Source organism: Bidens hawaiensis, unplaced genomic scaffold (genome assembly GCF_021521415.1).
Source record: "Bidens hawaiensis isolate Kalapana, Puna unplaced genomic scaffold, B.hawaiensis_p1.1 tig00021865_1, whole genome shotgun sequence".
Lineage (NCBI taxonomy): Eukaryota > Viridiplantae > Streptophyta > Magnoliopsida > Asterales > Asteraceae > Bidens > Bidens hawaiensis.
In genome coordinates, this window is record NW_027493395.1 from 35,785 (window position 1) to 56,894 (window position 21,110).

A 21,110-nucleotide genomic window follows, 5' to 3' on the forward strand; every position below is an offset into this window, starting at 1 on the left:
AAAAAGACTAGTTTGTGCTAGAATTTAACTAAATAGAAGTTGAGGGTGTGAAGGTTCCGGGACGGATCGTACACGGGATGTCGCTATCTGCGCAGGTGCGGAATCCCTGCGTAGGTAGATACGAGCGTAGAATACGTATAAAACAAACACACGAGCAATAACCGAAACACGTTATATTGATAACCCGAACACGTGACACGAGGTCACTATTATAGACTCTGACTTGTAAACACGTAACACTCACTGAAACGAAAACCTAACCAAACTCGCGAACTCTTCTCAACTGTTACGGTGAACAGTTTATATAAACACGACAACTTCGCCTCAGGCGAAGTTGTCCATAACTTCGCTTGTTCAACAAGTTCGCCGGAGCGAACTTGTTAACAACTTCGCTTGATCAACAAGTTCGCCTAAGCGAACTTGCTGACAACTTCGCTCGTTACATAAACATAAACATAATCAAAAACATAATTACATTACAGACTCGATTACAAACGTTAGACTATGAACTAGTGACATACATGTACCAACAGACTCCCCCTTGGCAGTAGCTTCATATCTTGATCTTCAAAGCTTGAGTCTTGTAATCTTGTATCTTTACGCGTGCGCTCCTTCTCTAACACATACCGACACCACCCTTTGATATTTCCTTGCTTGATCCTTCCAAGCAGGAATGTAGAAGATCTTCTTTTCGTTGAGCATCTTCAGATCAGCTTGCGATAGATTAACAAGATGCATCGGGTCGTAAACCCTAAGCACTTCTTGTTCATCCTCATCTTCCATTACCGCCTCCGCTGTTTCACAATCCACGAACCACCATTTTAGGTCTTTGAGCACGTCCTTGGGCATAAGCTTCATCGGTACTTCTTTAAGGCACCGGATCGGTTTATACTTCATAACCATCCAAGGCTTTCCATCAGCTCTCAAACCTATATCCTTGTCTTCGACAAGTTTCCCCTTTTGTGGTTTCAGCAGCTCAAACTTCTTCTCCTTAATGCTCTCTTTCAATACGATCTTTCCGATGACTCTAGCCATGTTATTGTCACTTTGATTTATCAACCCCAATCTGGCTAAGTCTTTAATCTCACATTCAGGCAGTGTGTTTAATGATCTCAAAGTTCTCCTGAAGTACTGAATCCCGTCATATCTTTTGATCACGAAGAGCCGCAGCTGCTCATCATATATCCAGCAGATAATACCTTTCTTTGCTTCAGCGTATCCCTTAATATTGTAACTCTTTTTGAACATTTTAGGGACTGCCGGTTTCTTCGTCTTTACGAACCATTGAGCACAACCTTCCTTCCAATTCGGCTGCTCTTCCCATTCAGTATCTTCCACAACTGTCTCATCACCCATATCGGGCATCTCAACCTCTGGAATCTCGTGTTCAATATCTTCATCTACTATCTCCCCTTCTTCTATCACATTTTCAACAATAATTTGCTCACCGATCTTCTCAATCTCATCACTCGGCAGCACATCTTCTTCAAGCATAAAATCATCATCATCATCTAGCTCTTTCAACGCGTCGATTACATCATCAACATCTACCACATCATCACCAACTGCGCTTGTAGACTCCCCCTCAGCTGTGGAAGTACCAAGAGCTATAGAAGTTCTTGGCGGTTCACCACCTGCACCTTCCGGTGCATTGGGATCATCGTCATGATCTTCTATCCGTTTTATCCTCAACTCATCTCCCCTACAGCTCATCTCCCCCTGAGATGCCAAGAACGCTTTCATAGCGTCTATGATCTTCCCATGCTCGACCAGGAGGGAGGCCTGTAGTTGGTTTGCTTCCACTAGGCTTTGAATAGTCTTGGACTGCTCAGCTACGATCTGCTCTAGTGAAGCTATCATTTCGGAGTCTGAAGTAGGCGTTGGAGTTGGCGGGACATCAGCAGCAGAAGTGACCGCAGGTGGTACACTTGGTAACCCTGCAGTAGTAGTGACTGTAGACTCAACAAATCGTGCTACTACCACCGATGGAGTAAGCGATTGAGGTGGTAGAGACACAATTGTTGGAGTCGACGTCTGGACGGCAGTAACCTGTGCTGTAGAAGGAATAAGAGACATACCAGACAAGGCAGGTGGAGCAAAACGTACCAGCCTTGAAGTTTCTCCAGCTCCCGAACCCATACCTGTCCGTTCTCTTCTTGAACGTCTGAGCACTAGTTGAACTGCTTCTTCTTCATCATCTTCCTCGTCATCGTCGTCATCCGTTCTCTTCCTCTTCCCAATCGTTCTCTCCCTGGACACCATCAATCGTCTAGCTTCAGCAAATGTCTCATCAAGATCGGAGTCAGCTACCGAAGTAACTGCTCTAGTAACATCCATGGCCTGAGAACCCGAGACATCCATATCAAACAATCCTTGGCCGCTAAAAGCAGCATCAAGGTCGACGTCTTCAGCAGTAGGCACAGCAGGCGCAGCTGATACAGCATGAGGTGCTGCCGCCTGTTGTGGTCTTGGGTCTCTGAACTCGTCCCCACCAGCAGGAACATACTCCGGGTTGACAAGATACCCGAACAGTGGAGTATGCCTGGGACGCAGCTCAGGCTTGCTTCGTGCGCTAGAAGTGCGACACTGAGCAAAGATACGCTTCGTCACACATTCAACGTATCTAATAGGGCGTCTATGAGGTAGCAACAGAGCCACATGATTGAGAATCATTTGTAAGAATCGAGGATACATAATAAATCGCTCACGCGCCACAGCCCTCCTCTGACGATCAATCTCGTAAAATATCATCTGACTAAATGAATATCTTCTGTTGTAAGTCAGGGCAGTCATGGCAGACTGCATCGTCGCGCCCATTCCATCAGTTCCTGCCTTCCTCCCAGACATGCACACGATCAAGACGTGCATTAGGAAGCGCCACTGATCTAACAAAAATCCTTTTCTCCTCTGCGTGTCCCCCAACGGACCTGAATAACCCATCCTGAGATATGCCCCATCACGAAAAGGAGCGACGAACTCCGTTGGGTCATCCCTCGTTTCTTCTCCAAACTGCAAAGCCAACCGTATATCTTCTGAAGAGAACTGCACAATATGACCATTTACGGTTGCTCGCATCACCGAGGGCTCAACCCGGCAATCATACTCTACCGACCGCCAAAAGACTTCAATGTTAGGTAGTGAAATAGGCAAGGTATTCGTGATTGCATGGAAGATCCTTGAGCGCAGGAGAAATGAGATTATTTCCCTGTAGTCCTCCACGCCACTTGCGTCTGGGTCTAACATGATGTACTGGTTATGCGCTGGAAAGAACTGTCTTTGATCATTACCGTCATCACCACCAGCACCGCCAACAGCAGCCATATCTGCACTAAACGAACCAAGTTAGATAACTGTTAAGTAACTCACAAGTTCGCGTTATACCATGAGCGAAGTTGTGATTAAAACTGTATAGGCGAACTTAAAGGTGAGGCAAAGTTGGGAATAACTTCGCTTCATCTGTAAGTTCGTCTAAATAACTGTTAAACAAATTGGTTTAGGCGAAGTTGAAGATAACTTCGCCTTATCACAACATCGCCTCAGGCGAAGATAAGTGTTAGGCGAAATTAAGCTTCAGGCGAAGTTGTGGATAACTTCGCCTTAGACGAAATTAAGCCCCAGGCGAAGTTGTGGATAACTTCGCCTAAACCCTAACTTCGCCTGAACTTAATCGGCGACTGTTAGGATTCCAACACCGGAAATCCGGTGTTTTCGGCTAAGTTCGACGATCAAGGACATCAATACACATGATATTAAGGATGTGAAGTTTGAAAAGGATGTCCATGCACACGTTAACACAAGTTTATAAGATTTCGGTTTTGAAGGTCCGACGACCCGAGGTCTCGAACCGGGTAAAAACGAACAAGAACGAACAATTTTGTGAGAGATATCGACAACACATACCCTCAATGATAATAGAAACTAGAAGCAAAGATCGATTACGGAGATAAATTCAAGTTCGCCTGAAATCTCTTAAGTTCGCCGGAAAATCGGAGCTCAAGTTCGCTGAGAATTTTGAAAATAATGATTTTTACTGTTTGAAAAACCTTATATAGGGTCAGCGTAGTTCAGGCGAAGTTACGAATAACTTCGCCTAGGCGAAGTTATGCACAAGTTCGCCTGATTCAACTACTTCGCCTATAATTTCAAAATTAAACCCTTTAAGTTTGAACATTTTGCAATAAATATTTTAAACTTCCAAAAAGAGTTAAACAAAAATGATCATGTCTAAATAACCAGTTATAAAATAATACTACTACAAAAATAGGAAAAACTTATAAAAATTTAACGAATAAGGGATCAAATTTCAGTCTTGGTAGGGACAGCTATGTTTTAGAAAAGATCCTAACAGGAATCATACTAACTACGTGACTGTCACATAGATCCGTGTTTAGCTGTATTATGACATATAGAGACAGGTTGTAAGCAGGTAATATACTTAAGATGGTTTTCATCGTTTCTGTGATACGAGTTAGGTTCAATTAATCCTTAAAATTTAAGTGGGCAACAACTCAGAAATATTGATGCCTCCTATCTATCCTCAAAGCGTATTTGGCTTTCCCCAAGTCACCCCGAATTGACTTCGACCCATAGTGTCTGATTAACTTGTATGTATTCTTCTTCTATTTCCCGTTCTTCTTCTTGCTCTATGATAGAGAAGTCTTGATTTTATGATCACTAATATGTTGCAATCACTTCATAATTTTTTTTTTTTTTTTTTTTTTTTAAAACATAGACTTCAAGGTAGAAATTAACTGCAAGTCCCGAATCTGGATCACTGCAGTATCTTGAAACGTTTTCTTCACGGGAATCAGAACACACATGGGCTCGTGTATGACTGGGTAATCGCTTTTCTGCCTATCATTCGAAAGATATATGTGAAGACACGCAAAACTCTTAAGGTGTTTTCCACGTAAAATCAAGTAAAATTAGTTTGTATCACATTTACTTTTACGCACCATAAAAAGTTACCATGACATACAATGATTGTCCTAAACCCTTTTAAGCCTAATAACTTCACTAGTTAAGCACACACAATCAGTATATATATCATTTTCCAAGGTTGGATCAACTTTCTGTTAAGCATAGCACATTTACTTCATACGAAGTAATAGACTTGAAAAGTAATTTCATTTCCCAAAAAAATTTTGACTTCAATCATCCCGTTCACGTCAAAGTTTTCAGGTAAACGGCAATCCTGAAGATCCAATGGATCAACTGGATCGACCACATACAGGTATGTGTTCTTCTAACTAAGTATGAACGACTAATTTTCAACGATAGAAAGAAAACACATCATAAATCGCCCCGGTCAATTTCAGTCATCTGGTTAATGGCTATCCTCAAAATCTACAAGTAGAAGATGAGGACCAAAACATATCCTAAGACATGTCCTTCTAACTGAGATAACCGACATAATTTTAAGCGATTAGTGACGTTTTTTTTTTTTTTTTTTTTTAAGACACAAAAGAAAAGCATGGTTACTCGGGATTGATCATCCCGTTTAGCTCAATTAGGTTTTGAAATCTGGATTTATCAAACGCTTTTGTAAATAAATCAGCGAGATTCTCGAGCGTATCAACTTTTTCGATCTTAATCAGTTTCTTCTCAGCACAATCCCGTATGAAATGATGACGAATGTCAATATGTTTGGTTTTACTATGTTTCACGGGATTGTTAATTACTGAGATGGCAGCAGTGTTATCAATTAAAATATGAGTGAGTAAGAAATTCAGACCATAGTCGCGCAATTGTTGCTGAATCCACAAAACCTGTGAACAGCAGTTGGATGCTGCCATATATTCAGCTTCACATGTTGAGATTGCAACTGACGTCTGTTTCTTGCACTGCCAGGAAACTAATCTTCCACCGAGAAACTGACATCCTCCTGTTGTCGACTTCCGACTCTGATTGCTGCCTCCATAATCAGAATCAGTATAAGCAACTAGTTCCACGTCTCCTCCCTTCGGGTACCACAACCCTAGCTTCGGCTTGCCCTTGAAATACCTTAGTATCCTCTTTGCACCTTTCAAATGAGATTTTTTCGGATTTTCCTGAAAACGTGCACAAAGACAAACAGCAAACATTATATCAGGCCTAGAAGCAGTTAAATACATTAATGAACCTATTATCGCCCGATACAGAGTTTGGTCCACATCTGCGTCACCATCTGATTCAGCGCCCAATTTGTGATTGACGCAGATTGGAGTGTCATATGGAGAACTGTCCTCCATCTTGAATCGCTTGAGCACATCATGAACGTACTTCGTCTGATGAATGAACATCCCGTCCTTCTTCTGATCAACCTGCAATCCTAGAAAGAACGTTAGTTCACCCATAGCACTCATTTCGAACCTTTTCTTCATGACATCCTCAAAATCTTGACACATGGAGACTCTTGATGCAGCAAATATGATGTCATCCACGTAGACTTGAACTAGTAGGAAGTCGCTTCCTTCTCTCTTCACGAACAGTGTGCTGTCAATTAAACCCCTTTCAAAACCATTCTCGAGCAAGTAGTCCGATAACGTTGAATACCAGGCACGAGGTGCCTGATGTAATCCATACAGCGCCTTGCTCAACTTGTATACGTGATCTGGGAAGTCTGGGTCAGGAAAACCCGGAGGTTGCTCAACATACACAACCTCATCAACTTTCCCATTTAAAAATGCACTCTTCACATCTAGCTGAAACACCTTCATTCTCTTACATGCAGCAAACGCCAAAAACAATCTTATCGCTTCCAACCGGGCGACAGGAGCGAACACCTCATTGTAATCAATACCCTCTTGCTGATTAAAACCTTTAACAACCAGCCTTGCCTTGTTTCTAATGATAATCCCCTTTTCATCCCTCTTGCACTTAAACACCCATTTTGTGCCTATAGCATGCACATTCCTTGGTTTTTCAACCAAAGTCCAGACTTCCATCTTCTCGAATTGAGCCAACTCTTCTTGCATGGCCTCGACCCACGAGCTGTCCTTAAGACCCATTTGATAATTTTTCGGTTCAATCTGGCTAATAAAGCAGGAGTACAAACATTCGTTCATTATACCCGTTTCTTTAATGCTTGTATAAACACAGGTGTGCTCATTCAAGCTACTTCTGGTTTGTACACTGGAGGACACATCACCTATAATATTCTCCAATGGGTGATCTCTGTGAATTCTCGTGGTCGGAACAGCACCGACATGCAAATTATCTTCCAAATTTGAAGAGATCTCATCAATGGTTGTTTCTGGCTGAGAGTGAAATGGATTGATAAACTCATCTTCAGGTAAGGCAGCAGGGGTATCAATAGTGTTTGATGTGGAAGGTTGACTTTTCTCAATAAGCTGTCGTTGCAATAGATTCTCTTCCTCATCAAGTATCATCTTCGACGCAATTCTTTCTTCTTCTTCAGAAATTTCCAAATTAGGGATGTTAAATGACTTAAACAGCTTAACATAGTCGAAAAGCTCAGCAGGTCCATTGCTTGGTTTTGGCGATTGGTAACTAGTAATGTCGGTGTTACACACCACCTCCACCTTGCAAGTCGACGTATTGAAGACCCGTCTGTTGGGAGTCCCAACAACATAACCGACTAAGATTCCTTCATCGGCTACTTCACCAAATTTTGAATTAGTCTTCAAAATCGAACAAGGAGACCCGAATGGTTCAAGACCGCTCAAGTTGGGCTTCCTTCCATGCATAAGCTCGTAACATGTTTTTCCAAGTCTCTTAACGGTTAACACCCTATTCAGAACATAGCAGGCTGTAGCAACTGCATCAGCCCAGAATATCACAGGAAGTTTTGAATCTGCCAGCATAGTTCTGGCTCCTTCAATTAAAGTTCGGTTCTTCCTTTCAGCCACTCCATTCTGTTGCGGAGTATACGGAGCGCTGTATTGATGTTCAATTCCTTTCTGAAGACAGAAGATTTCCATTTCAAAGTTCTTGAACTCTGTTCCATTGTCACTTCTGATGTATTTAACTGATTTACTCATGACGTTCTCAACTTTAGTAATCAAACTCTTCACCATTTGAGCCGTCTCATCTTTCGATTTCAGAAAATATACCCACGAATATCGCGAGTAGTCATCAGTGATCACCAAGCAATAAGAAGTACCTCCTAGACTTTTTACATTCACGGGACCGAAGAGATCCATGTGAAGTAGTTCTAGAGTACCGGCAATAGAGTTGACCTTCTTGGTGAGATGGGATTTCTTGTGTTGCTTTCCCTTCTTGCATGCAATACATTTGTCTTCAAAGTTAAAACTTTTCAAGGGAACGCCCATCACAAGTCCATTCCTGACAATGTGGTTCATCTTCCGAAGATGAATGTGCCCCATCCTCCTGTGCCACAGTTCGGATTCCGATTCGCTTGCTTTCGTCATTAAACAAGATTCTCCCATGGCCATTTCAGTAGACCTCATATCCATCACATATGTATTTGTTTCACGTGGAGCTTTCATTACTATCCACTCGTCTGGTATCTGGAAACCAGGCTTCAACACGATCGCTTCATTCTTCGTGAAATGGACAGTGTAATCTTTATCACAAATCTGCGACACACTCAGCAGATTGTGCTTCAATTCTTCCACAAAATTCACATTCTCAAGTGTCATCCTTCCATTTGACACTGTACCTCTACCAGTAATTCTTCCTCCGCTTTCACCAGCAAAACTAACTCTCGCTCCCTGAACAGGTTTTAAGTCTTGCAACAAGTGTTTGTTGCCCGTCATGTGCCGGGAACAGCCGCTATCTACAATCCAAAGACTGTGGGCAGCCCTGTTCAACTGTTCCTGCACAATAAAACAGAGAATTAGAATCTTGGGACCCAAGACCAATTGGTCTTGGATCGATACGTCCCGTACCCTGGCTTTCCAAAGTTAGCATCAGGATAATTCCTGTAAGTCCTGTTAGGAAATCTCCTTGAAGATTGAGTGTGATGCCTTCCAAACCTATGTGAATTGAAATTGTTGTATCTTGTGGTTTGGTTGAAAAACTAAGGTTTGTTTTTATGAAAACTTGGATTAGTTACATTTTGGCATTTTGAAAAGTTTTCATTTTTAGCAGTATCAAACTGATGCTTATTCTCAGTTTTATTTGGCCTCACACCTCTGTATCTCGGCGTCAGAGGGCAATCTGCAACAAGATGTCCTAATTTATTACATCTAAAGCAACACCTACTCTCCATTTACTTTTCAAATGTTGGTTTGGATGTAGAGGCAGTGTTACCAGCCGTTCGTCTCACATAAGGTGGGACATACGGGTTGAGGGGAGTACTCTTTTTAGAAGATTTATTTTTATCTCCATCAGTGGGTAATACTACCTTCTCTTTCGTCTTACCTGATTCGGACAACTTATCCGAATCCGATGAGACTGGACTCGTAACAGAAATTTTTACACTAGAAACAGGCGAACTCGTTTCGCCATTACTAACAGTTGGTTCTTTACATGTAACCTTGATTGGAACTGTCTGAGGAACTTCAAAATCCACAGATTTCTGAATACTAGGGTTGAAAGTGTAGTTGTGGTTATAAGGTGGTGGCACCTCGTGATAACCAATTCCTCCCCTCTTTGCAGAGGTACCTTGATCACTAACGAGGTGATCTAGAATAGCTGAGGAATTTCGGAACTGCTCGAGTTTTCGGTTCAGTTCCACCACTTTCACCTGGTGGTCAGCAATCTGCTTTTCTCGTTCAGCAATAAGTTTAGTCTTTTCTTCTAAAACCTCATAACTTAGGTCAATTACATCAATTTTTTCAGCAAGTTTAGTTTTTAAGCTTTTGACATCTTTTTCACATGCTTTTATTTTAACTTTGTAACTGTTTTCTCTTGCCTTAATAAAATGATGATCTTCTTTAAGAGTTTTAAATTCAGCATCTAAACGAACATACTGATCAGTTATGGTAGCAAGTTGCTCAGACAAATTCTCACATTTTGTACAAACAGGTTTAGAACTTACCTCGGAGGGTTGACCATCGTTATCTGCCATGAAAGCTTTCTCCTTACCAGTAGCTTTCTCCTCTCCAGTCATCTTCTCACAATCTTCATTTTCTACCTTAGCCATATTCGCCTGCTCACCAGTTTCATTCGCATGCAGGTTCCAGTTGTATTCACCGGCTTCTCTAGACAACATGGCATTGACTTCTTTACTAATCCCAGTAGGCTGTGCTGACCGGCCTTGACCCCGTTCAACTCTTTCGTTTCTGCATTCTTTAGCAAAGTGCCCATACTGTTGACAGTTATAGCACCTCACTTTAGACTTGTCGAATCCGGGCCTACCACCAACAAACTTTCTCCCCGTCTTATTCATGAAACGCTTGACTCGCCTCACTATCATGGCCATTTGCCATTGCAAATCCATCTCCTCCAGATCATCAGCATCGATCTGGTCATAATCCTCATCCAAAACAGCAGGGTCCACAATCTTCCCTTGTATGTAGTTCTCATATGAAGCAATAAAAGATGCATAGACTGCAAACTGCTCTTCAGCAGATTTGACACTCATTGGCATCTTGGAATAGTTATTGCTTGAGGAACTGGGAGAGAAACTACTGTTGGATGTCTGAGGTTTCGAAGCACTTGAACCTCCAGCAGCAAAGCAAACATCACCGTTCATGTTTACTGAAACGTTTCCTTCATGAGAAGAGTTTGAACCTGACTCTCCTTTGGAGTAGTAAGCAGCAGATTCAGGCTTCGAACTTGAGCCTGAGTTAAGTTTGGCACCATACATACCAGGGTCTTGAATCTGATCTGTTGGTGTCTCTTTACGAACCATATTAAGCTCAAAGGTTCTGAGCTTGTTTACTGCTGTCTCCAAATCACAATTAGGAAAGTCTCTGTCTTCCCTCATCAGAACTGTGTACATTTCCCACTTCGGTGGGAGAGCATCGAGAAGCTTTTCAACTATCTCCTCTTCTCTGTAAGCAATCGAATAGTTGTTTAGCTCAGTCATTAGATGATAATATCGAGTGATAATATCATCCAGAGATTCGTTCTTCAAATATTTGAAGACAGAGAACTGAGTCTTCAACAGTTTAATCTTCGAGGCACGAATACCCACGTTCCCTTCGAATCTATTTTCAAGAGCATCTCAAAGCTCTCGAGCCGATGTATACTTTCTGAAAGTATGAAGTATCTCCTGTGGAAGAGCCATAGTGATAGCTGCGTGAGCCTTGCTTTCGGCTTCGTACATTTTCTTCTCTTCTTCCTCCATCTTGCTGTACTTCTTAACCACATCACGACCTTCGTACACAATTGTCGGTGGGATATATCCATCCTGGATGCACACCCACATCTTTGCATCCTGGTATTTAATATACTGAATAAACCGATCCTTCCATGCAACAAAGTCGGTTCCTTTTAACAGCCTTGGGGCCTTAGTGGCTGACCCCGCTTCGACTTCCATTTTCACCAATTCAGAGATGTTAATTTGCGACATCTTCTCAAAAACCCGAAAAATTCAAAAATTTGTCCAAACAGTACTAAAGGCGAAGTTAAGAATAACTTCGCTTAAGTGTTAACTTCGCTGGAAAAATTCTTAAATTCGTGTGACTCGGCGAAGTTGAGAATAACTTCGCTTACGGTAAGCGAACTTATCAGGTAAGCGAAGTTGAGGATAACTTCGCTTAGGCGAACTTATGAGGCAGGCGAAGTAGTGAATAACTTCGCTTAACCTTATATCTTCGCCGAAACCCTACTTTCCGTGACGGCAACTTCGCCTGAAGAACAGTAACTTCGCCCGATGAACACTGAAAATATTCAGATCTGTTGTCGACGATTCTGCAGTTTCCGGTCGTTGTAAAGGCTTGAAAATGACTGTATATAGTGATTAGAACTCAATACGAACAAAAACTCGTCCCGTGAATAGGTCAAACGAGACGTTTTCTACACCCGCGTGAAATCCTGAACCTCATAATCGAGCCGATGGCTCTGATACCAATTGTAGGTTCCTGGACGGATCGTACACGGGATGTCGCTATCTGCGCAGGTGCGGAATCCCTGCGTAGGTAGATACGAGCGTAGAATACGTATAAAACAAACACACGAGCAATAACCGAAACACGTTATATTGATAACCCGAACACGTGACACGAGGTCACTATTACAGACTCTGACTTGTAAACACGTAACTCTCACTGAAACGAAACCTAACCAAACTCGCGAACTCTTCTCAACTGTTACGGTGAACAGTTTATATAAACACGACAACTTCGCCTCAGGCGAAGTTGTCCATAACTTCGCTTGTTCAACAAGTTCGCCGGAGCGAACTTGTTAACAACTTCGCTTGATCAACAAGTTCGCCTAAGCGAACTTGCTGACAACTTCGCTCGTTACATAAACATAAACATAATCAAAAACATAATTACATTACAGACTCGATTACAAACGTTAGACTATGAACTACTGACATACATGTACCAACAGGGTGCAAGTTGTACCATGATGAGTTAGGGTTTATTGTTGTATTGGTTGATGAACACTAGTGATTTGATGACTAATTGTATTATTATTGATTGTTAATCACATGTTTTTTTGAAAAGTGTATTTGAGTTGCATGGTTGATAGATTATGAGTCTAGCGGGTTGCATGCAATGTTAATTGTTCATAGATTAATAGTTTGTTGAAGTTTGGTAAAAAACTGATGCTGGACAGGATCATAATTGCATATTAAAACGGCTGTAACTTGATATTAATTATATGTTTTGAAGTGATTATTGATTCTATGATGTAGTAGGTCGAGTCTAGTTTCTAAAGAATCTGAGTTTGTAATTTTTGAACGTTTGGAAGTCAGTTTTTATTAATTTACAAATTAGTTATGCAGTTGTGATTCGGGAAGCCTTTTTATAGGCTGTTTCTCTAATAGTATATCTCACAAACGACAATACCAGTTGAGTTGATTCAACTTATGGAAGTTAATAAATTTAGTTTTAAATCTAACCCAATTGGCCTTGCATTAATTTTATTATCCATATAATGGTAATAGTCAAGAACTTTGTTTTGCGCATGATAATGACTACTGTGTACCTACTATTTTGTTTTGACTGTTGTGATAAAACGGTGTAAGCTAAAAATATAATAAAAATATTTTTAGGAACTTAACTCAAGTGTTCTTCTGTGGTAATTTTTGGTGATTTTATATACATTTTTGAATAGTGATATAGAGTAATCTTGATATGTTAAATTCTGACTCGGTAACTTAGCTGCTGAATGCTTGATTTAAATGTAAAAAGTAATTGTTTGATTGATGTTTGAAATTGTGTTTGACCTAATTTCCCTTGTGGTAGATGTTTTACTGATAATGCATCGTAGTAACATATAAATACCATACTTAATCACACTCGTAATTTATCACTAACGTGTTGTCGAGTCGCACTTGTTTCACAAACGTAAAACGAACACATATCATGCATAGTTTTTATGTGTCGATTCTTCAGACTCACTCATAGTTCAAAACAATTAAAAACCTTATTTTTTTTTCTAGAGCACTAGTGAGGATTTATTTAATGCACACTTTTCTCGGATTTCGATACCTTTGCAAACAGTGAGTTTCATGGCCCCTTTTACTCTTTAACGCTTTTGTTAGGGGGAGATAACATACTCTAACGCTTTAGATTTTATTTATTTCTTTATATATCACTTGTAAGGCTATGTGGCAACAAACCAACTAAGTCCTTCTGAACAATCGAACTGGTTAATATTGGAAAATAAGTCAGTGTTGAGTAGTACTACTGGGTTTGACAAACCCCACCAACTCAAAAGTTGACTGTAGGTCGAGTGGGTGTAATTTTGGCTAACATATTACCATGGTCGTGGTTGACATGGTGGCAAGGCAACCGTATAAAAAGTCAGCTTCGGTGTCGAACACTTAGTGTTACATGCACGATAGGTTAGCTACCTGTTGATATATATTGACATAACTCTATCTGGTAATGCTAAAACGCAACGCTTAATTTACTTAAACCTGTGAACTAACAAAACTTGTGTTGACACTTTTATTATGTTTATCTCAGGTAGCTGAGGCGGGTGAGCGGTTTAGGACATGCATGCACCATTTCTCAAACGTTTTAAATTATTTTAATTTTATCATGACAACTGATGCTTTAAGTCGTCCTGTGTGACGCAACAATTTACTTTACAATTTACGCTTCCGCACTTACTTTTAAACTTGAATATCTTTGGTTGTTTTTAAAAGACTTTAATAATGGTGCTTGATATAATTAATGACTTCGATCCTGTTAGTTCACACCCTCTGACGGTAAAACTCCGTTAGTGGATTTTGAGGGTGTGACACCCATGGTTGGCAAATCAGGTATCACCAAGTTAAAAATGATCTGCAGATGTCTTGGATGAACCAATAATTTGTCTTTATCTTCCTTCTTTCTCAAATTTGATACCAACCCTTCGAAAATCATGCGTGAAAAATTGAATGGCTGTCTATAGACAACAACCACTGTGGCATTGAAAATTTCTCGGCTCTTCAAAGTCCATGACCACTTCCTTGGTGTAAAACCCTATATAATGTAGTGTATTAGGAACTGATAAAGATTAGGGAACATGCCCTTTTTAAATTGTCCTTCATGTATATTGCCTTGATATCGCATCGTTTCTTGGAATATTCTCAGCAAACTATTAGTAGAAAAATGGATTGGGTTTTAAACATTATCATGCAGTTGTAAACTTGCCCTGGTTAATTGTTCAGTGATTATAATCTCTTGCCTGGCCATGATAGCCTCAATACGCCTACCACCTTCATCATCAATCAACTGTGCCAAGTGCTAGAAATCAAGTTGATGATTTCTGTAAATGACTGGGCTTTATGTTAATGCGAATATAATATTTGATTGTTGTAACCACCGAATCATTTCTTCAAAGGTCGGTTATCATCGGTTACTTTAAGCAGTGCACACATATTATGTTTCTTCTCAAACAGATACGCCGCCATAATTGAACAAACAAATACAAAAACACATTCAAATTGAAGATTAGTCATAAAGTTCACAACTTTGCTATGTTTTAAGTTATAATTGGAAGAAGAAATAAAAGAATATCTTTAAGAATTTGTTCTTCGAAATATTTATAACCTACACCGAAAAACAAAGACGTTAGTCAAAATGAAATTAATGTTCTAAGTCCACATAATCAGTGTCGGAAAATAGTCAATTGATGCTTACCGAGTCGGATTAAGTGGGCTGACAATTTAGGTTTGGATTATTAAGAAACGATTGAAATTCTGGGTATGAGCAAACGGCAATAATGCAATAGTGGGAAGAGGGAGATAAGTGAAATGAAAATTATTCTAAGTCCCTCTTATATACCCTTTTGTTGGGTTTTAACAAGATTATCAAAGTGATAAAATCCCTATTTTACCAAAAACGCAGTGGATATAAAAGTTTTAAATCTTGTTAATATGATATGTATAAAAACAATTTTAAACATGCAAAACCCAAACCCGGATCCAAATACGAATTACACACTATCAAATACATGCATGTCACTATAAGTCCATGCATGTTACTACTACCTTTCAATATGACAAAACCGGGTGAAAGAGATTGTAACGATTCCGACGAAACCCGGTATACTCTAACCGGTAGACAATAGTTATGTCATATTTAATGTCGGGTATATGAGTTACCATAGTAATTATACGAGAATACATGATTCACTGTATTGATTGTACGTGAATATATAATTCATCGTATTGAATATGCGATCAATCGATCGATAGTTATTGAAACCCGAACGAATCGAGGGTTCAATTATAGACGATATCTATAATATTTAGTGATGTTTACGAAGTGTTAAAGCTTCGGGATAAGTGAATTAAAGCACAGAAAAGGAAATTTCGATTAATGGTACGTCGGTACGTTAAACGAAACCTTTAATACCAAACCAAGCAAGAGACGATCGATCAAGCCGAAAAAGATGCGCGATTATCAATAATATGATGTTCTAAGATAATAAATGCCATGGTTTAAGTTCTTAAAGTTTTATAAATTGGTTTTATATAAATTTCATTTTTAAGCCGAAAAACGACCGTCTTAGCCTCGTTTTAAGCCGAATTAAACATTTAACCGAAAAACGAACTGAACCAGATTATCCAAAACGTTATCCAGATTCCGGAAATCCAAATGAATGGCCAAGAATGGAGAGGTGGGTCCCACCCCACCCTCTCCTTGACTCCGATCGGGTTAAAGGGTGTTATCCCTTTACCCTTGTTATTTTTTTTACAAAAACACTCCATGATCTCCATCTCCTCTCCACCTTAAGATCCAAAATTCCAAAGTTTTAGCAAGAACAACGAGGTAAAAACCGAGTTAATTACGTGTTCACCTTCCTTTCTCGAGTTTAACTACAAGAAAATGAGGTTTCAAGTGAAAAAAAATGGTGAAAACCCGAGATGAAACCGATTCTTGCATGATCAAGTGATGTATACGGGTTATACAAGGGATCTTGGTCCAAGAAAGGAGTTAAACGAACCAAAAACGAATTTTTACGGTTAAATCTTTGTTTTGAAGTCATAACCGAAACCATGAAAGAAATGGCTTGATTGTGGGTGTAACTTGCTTGGTGTGGTGTTATTGTGCTTGTAGGTGTTGTATCTAGTTGATAGCAAAAGGCTAGAAAGCGAGATTCTTTCGATTTGAAGCTAGAAACTCAAGGTAGTTCGGTTTTTGTATGTTGTTGTGTTTTGGGACAGATTGTGATACGTGTAGAGTTAGGTCATGAAATTTTACAGAGGTGTTAGATGTATGAAAATATGAGTTCTGTGAAGTTTTGGTAATTTTTGGACAGAGGATGAATATTTGGTGAATTTTATAACATGTATAAGTCACACACAAAAGTTTCAGATATCATGAAAAATTCTGGAAAATTTCAGATAAGCTTTTTATAACATGTATAAGTCACACACAAAATTTTAGGTCTGTTGGAGAAGTCTAAGTAGGCTTTTCGGTTAAACGAGTACTAGGGTTTTCTAGCTCGGTTTTAGTGAAAGTGGCATGTAAAATGAGATTTTGGTTCTGGAAAAATTACAGGGGACTATGTGGATGGCAGGGGTCATCCAGGAAAAATTTGGGATTTTTATAAGGTAGTTTAGTATTTACGACATATTTGGTGTTTAAATGGTGTTTAAAAATAGATAAATAAATTTTAAATATAAAAATTAATTCTGGAAATATTTTTATAAAATTCCCCACTGTCAAAAAGTGATTTGTGCAAAATTTCAAGATCCGAGTCTAAACGGATAATTATTTGTGCTAAAAAGAAAATAAAAACAAACTTTTAAAGCTTAAAACGCGTAAACCGGTAAAGTTCGCATAAGCGAGCTGACTGGTGTATAAAAACCCTAAAAATGAACTATTATCGTATAATTGAGTTAAATAAGTAAAAATGAATCATCCAAAAATAATTCGGATGATTTGAGTAATTTTTACCCGATTTAACAGTTTCCGGTGCATTAAAGACGGAAACGGGTCCCGCGGCCAATCGGGGCGTCTAAACCGAGCTCTAAATTAATGGCTTTAATTAAATTATCGGTCAACCACTATTTTCAGGTCGTGTGTAACCAAACTCATTTTTGAAACGTAAAAACAGATAACCGTGCTAGGCAAGCAAAACAAACTATTAGTAATTTTGACTGTTGAACTCTAAACGATATCACAATCTGAGTCCTGAGAAGTGTTTCTGGGTTAACATTGCCCCCGGAACGGTTACAGTACTGGGTTAACGGTGTCCCCAGATGTACCGGTTAACACGGTTAAAGTTATGTTAATAGTGATTGTATAGTAACGAACTTAGGGATCGTATTACAGATCCAGACTATTAGCTGGTGTACTGTGATACCTAATTGCCTACGATAAGGTGAGTTTCACGAGCCCCTTTTTCTGAATTGTTTTCAAATATTTTCCCGGGGCGGAAGCATGTTACTATTGAAATGTTTAAGTACATACTGAACGCAAGGGTTTGCGTGTGTTTATAAATATATGATTGTACAGGAATCGTACGGAATGGGTACAGTACTGGGTTAACGGTGTCCCCAGATGTCCTTAAAAGTGTTTATGGGTTAACGTTGCCTCCGGAATGGGTACAGTACTGGGTTAACGGTGTCCCCAGATGTCCTTAAAAGTGTTTCTGGGTTAACGTTGCCCCCGGAATGAGTACAGTACTGGGTTAACAGTGTCCCCAGATAATATTATATTATGATATGTATTTATCATGGTTTATTCAAATTGTGAAACTCGCCAACTATTCGTAGTTGACCCGTTTTCTTTACATGCTTTCTAGGTACTCCCAAACTGGAATAAGTGCTACATGCTTGATGATGCGTGCTTTTGTGGAAGCTTAGTGATCATTTTGTATTAAATATGTTAATGTACTATTGGTAAAACTTATGTGCTATCGCCTAGACGATAACTAAACTCGGAACAATGTAATATGATGTGAATTAATGTAGTGGTGTTTTCTTTATAAGCAATACTGTTGATATCAGACGTGTCTGTTGCATCCCGTTTACGTTTCCGCTGCGGTTACGGGGTGTTACAGAACTTGGTATCAGAGCCATTGGTTATAAAAGAATTAGGATGTCTTTAAAAGATACATAAAATATAACCAGTAGCTCAAGTATTATAGGATCTGAATATCAACTAATAATTTATAGTGACGAGATCTGGATGAACTTGGATGGACAAGTGAGTTATTATGGTCCGGAACATAATAACAGACTTGTCCGCATGAGGGAATTCAGGGGAAGTCACGGGGTACATTAATAGGTAAAAATGGCAACATATGTGTAAAGTATATAATATTATTTATACGTGCTAATGTGTGTATATATATATATATATATATATATATATATATATATATATATATATATATATATATGTACATATCTTGTGGGTACATGAATTGAGAAATAGGACCCGGATAAGGAACCGGGGGATGAAATAATAAAAGTACCGAGGATGCTGAAATTTCTAGAGCATCGGTTGATAATGAGTCTGACTTATCGGGCCATAGTTATGATGGTACCAAGTTAGATCTCCCGTTTGACATTAACCAGAAATATCTAGTAACCGTCACTCCCAACCAAAATTGATAAATCCCTTACCCTACCAATACCGGTACCGTATATTCTAATAACCCCAGATGTTCACCCGAACCGTCGACCCTCACGTACGGACGGACCCGTACCTGAACCCATTCTTATTCCATTAAGGTAAATAAATAAATAAATAAATAAATAAGATAAAATAAAATAAAGTACAATAATAATGATAATAAATTTGAGAATAAATGAGCAGATAAAATAATATATAGAAATATATATATGTATTTCTCACTCTCAAACATATGAGACATACCACCTCCAGATCAGAATTACCAATTTTAGCGAACCTAGAACGCCTGAGGACATTGACTGAGCAAGTGATAGAGTTTCACATAATAGTAATTAATAATATTTGAAGGCAACCCATGTTGCGCGATTACCTTGAACCTTGCAACTCCCTATATTATTCTTACATCCGCTAGACGCTTATACCCATGTGTACTCGAATAGAATGATTACCCATACACAAAGAGGTGTTGGAATCATTGTAGCATAGTTGGTTGTTCGTTCGTAGGTGGTATACCGTGTATGCCGGATATACAAATGGACACGGATATTATAACTCCGTGGTACGTAATCGTTTGGTGCTCACGGTGAGCATGTATCGGTTATGCTGACGTTCAGAAGGATATTGAAATCAAGTATATTAAACATTAATCTTTGTTGCGAAAGATCTATATGTCAGTTGGTGACAAGGATTATGAAATATATTTAAACGTTAACCGACGTCAGGTTAAGTCCATATGTTATTATATTTGTGGGACATATATACTAGATACCGGTATGTGTAATATATATGATAATATTTGGTGTGTATGTGTACCTGCTGTTATGAATGAGCTGGTAACGAGTTATACGGTGAGATTAGTATTGATTACTGCGTACGGGATGAGTACGGCAGAATGACATAAAAGACTAACTCCAATTATGGAGATTGATATGATTCAGTTGATTGCTCAAAGATAGCAGATGATGATACCGAATGTCGTATCACAGATCACTGCTAATGTTGATGCGAATGTGATCGCAGAATTATAGATCGAGCAATCACATGATTATGAATATTTCAATTCTTAGTGTTATTACTAAGAGTGTTAATGTCCCACCGAATACTATTATGACTACAAGTATTAGTTATAAACTAAACATGAATGGTTGTCGTAATGAATTAGATCCGGCATGAGGATTTGTTTATCGGTTGTGTTAAGGGGATTATTAATAGTTTACTGATGGTAAAGGGAGGAATAGATTAGCGAGTGGATAGAAAAGATCGAAATGGTTAAGGATATTGGTAAAAGTCTAGAACATTGTGTAGTGAAATATGCTACAGATATGTTGGTAGATTATGTTGTATCGTGATGGAACACGATGGTACAAAATTATAGTTAGAAAATTTTTGCTCAGATGATATGGTCAGGATTTAAAATTCTTGTGCTAGAGCACTTTTATTCGAGTAATTAAGTTCAGAGATTGGAAACTGAGCTATGGAAGATAGAAATGTTGTGTGCTGATCACTTAGAACACGCTAATCGTTTGAAGGAATTGTCATGTCTGGTAACATGGCTATTTACTCCTGAAACTAAGCGAAGTGAGCGCTATATTGGGGACTAACTCCATCAATAAGGAGTATAGTCAATCCTGTAAAATATACAACCTTTGGAAGGGTTGTGTCACAAGCCAGCATCGATATATTTAACTCTATGGGAAGCGGACTGGAAGGACGTTAGGTGAGACGTCGAGTGTTAAAGAAAAGAAATGATAAAGGTATAGGGCAAGATGGGCTTTTGAATAAGTAGGTATGTCCTACAACCCAGAATTATATTAAGACTAGTTCTGGTGTGAAAACATGAACCGCATGAAGGGTCCTTCCCTAAATGTGGAAAATATGGTTATCGGTAGGAAGAAGAATGGCGAGTGATAGTAGGCCACAGGTGTGGTAAAGATGGACGTAATGCCCCAATTGTAGAACCAATTGAAGCCATGTGAACCGGCAACCCCAACCCATTCGTGT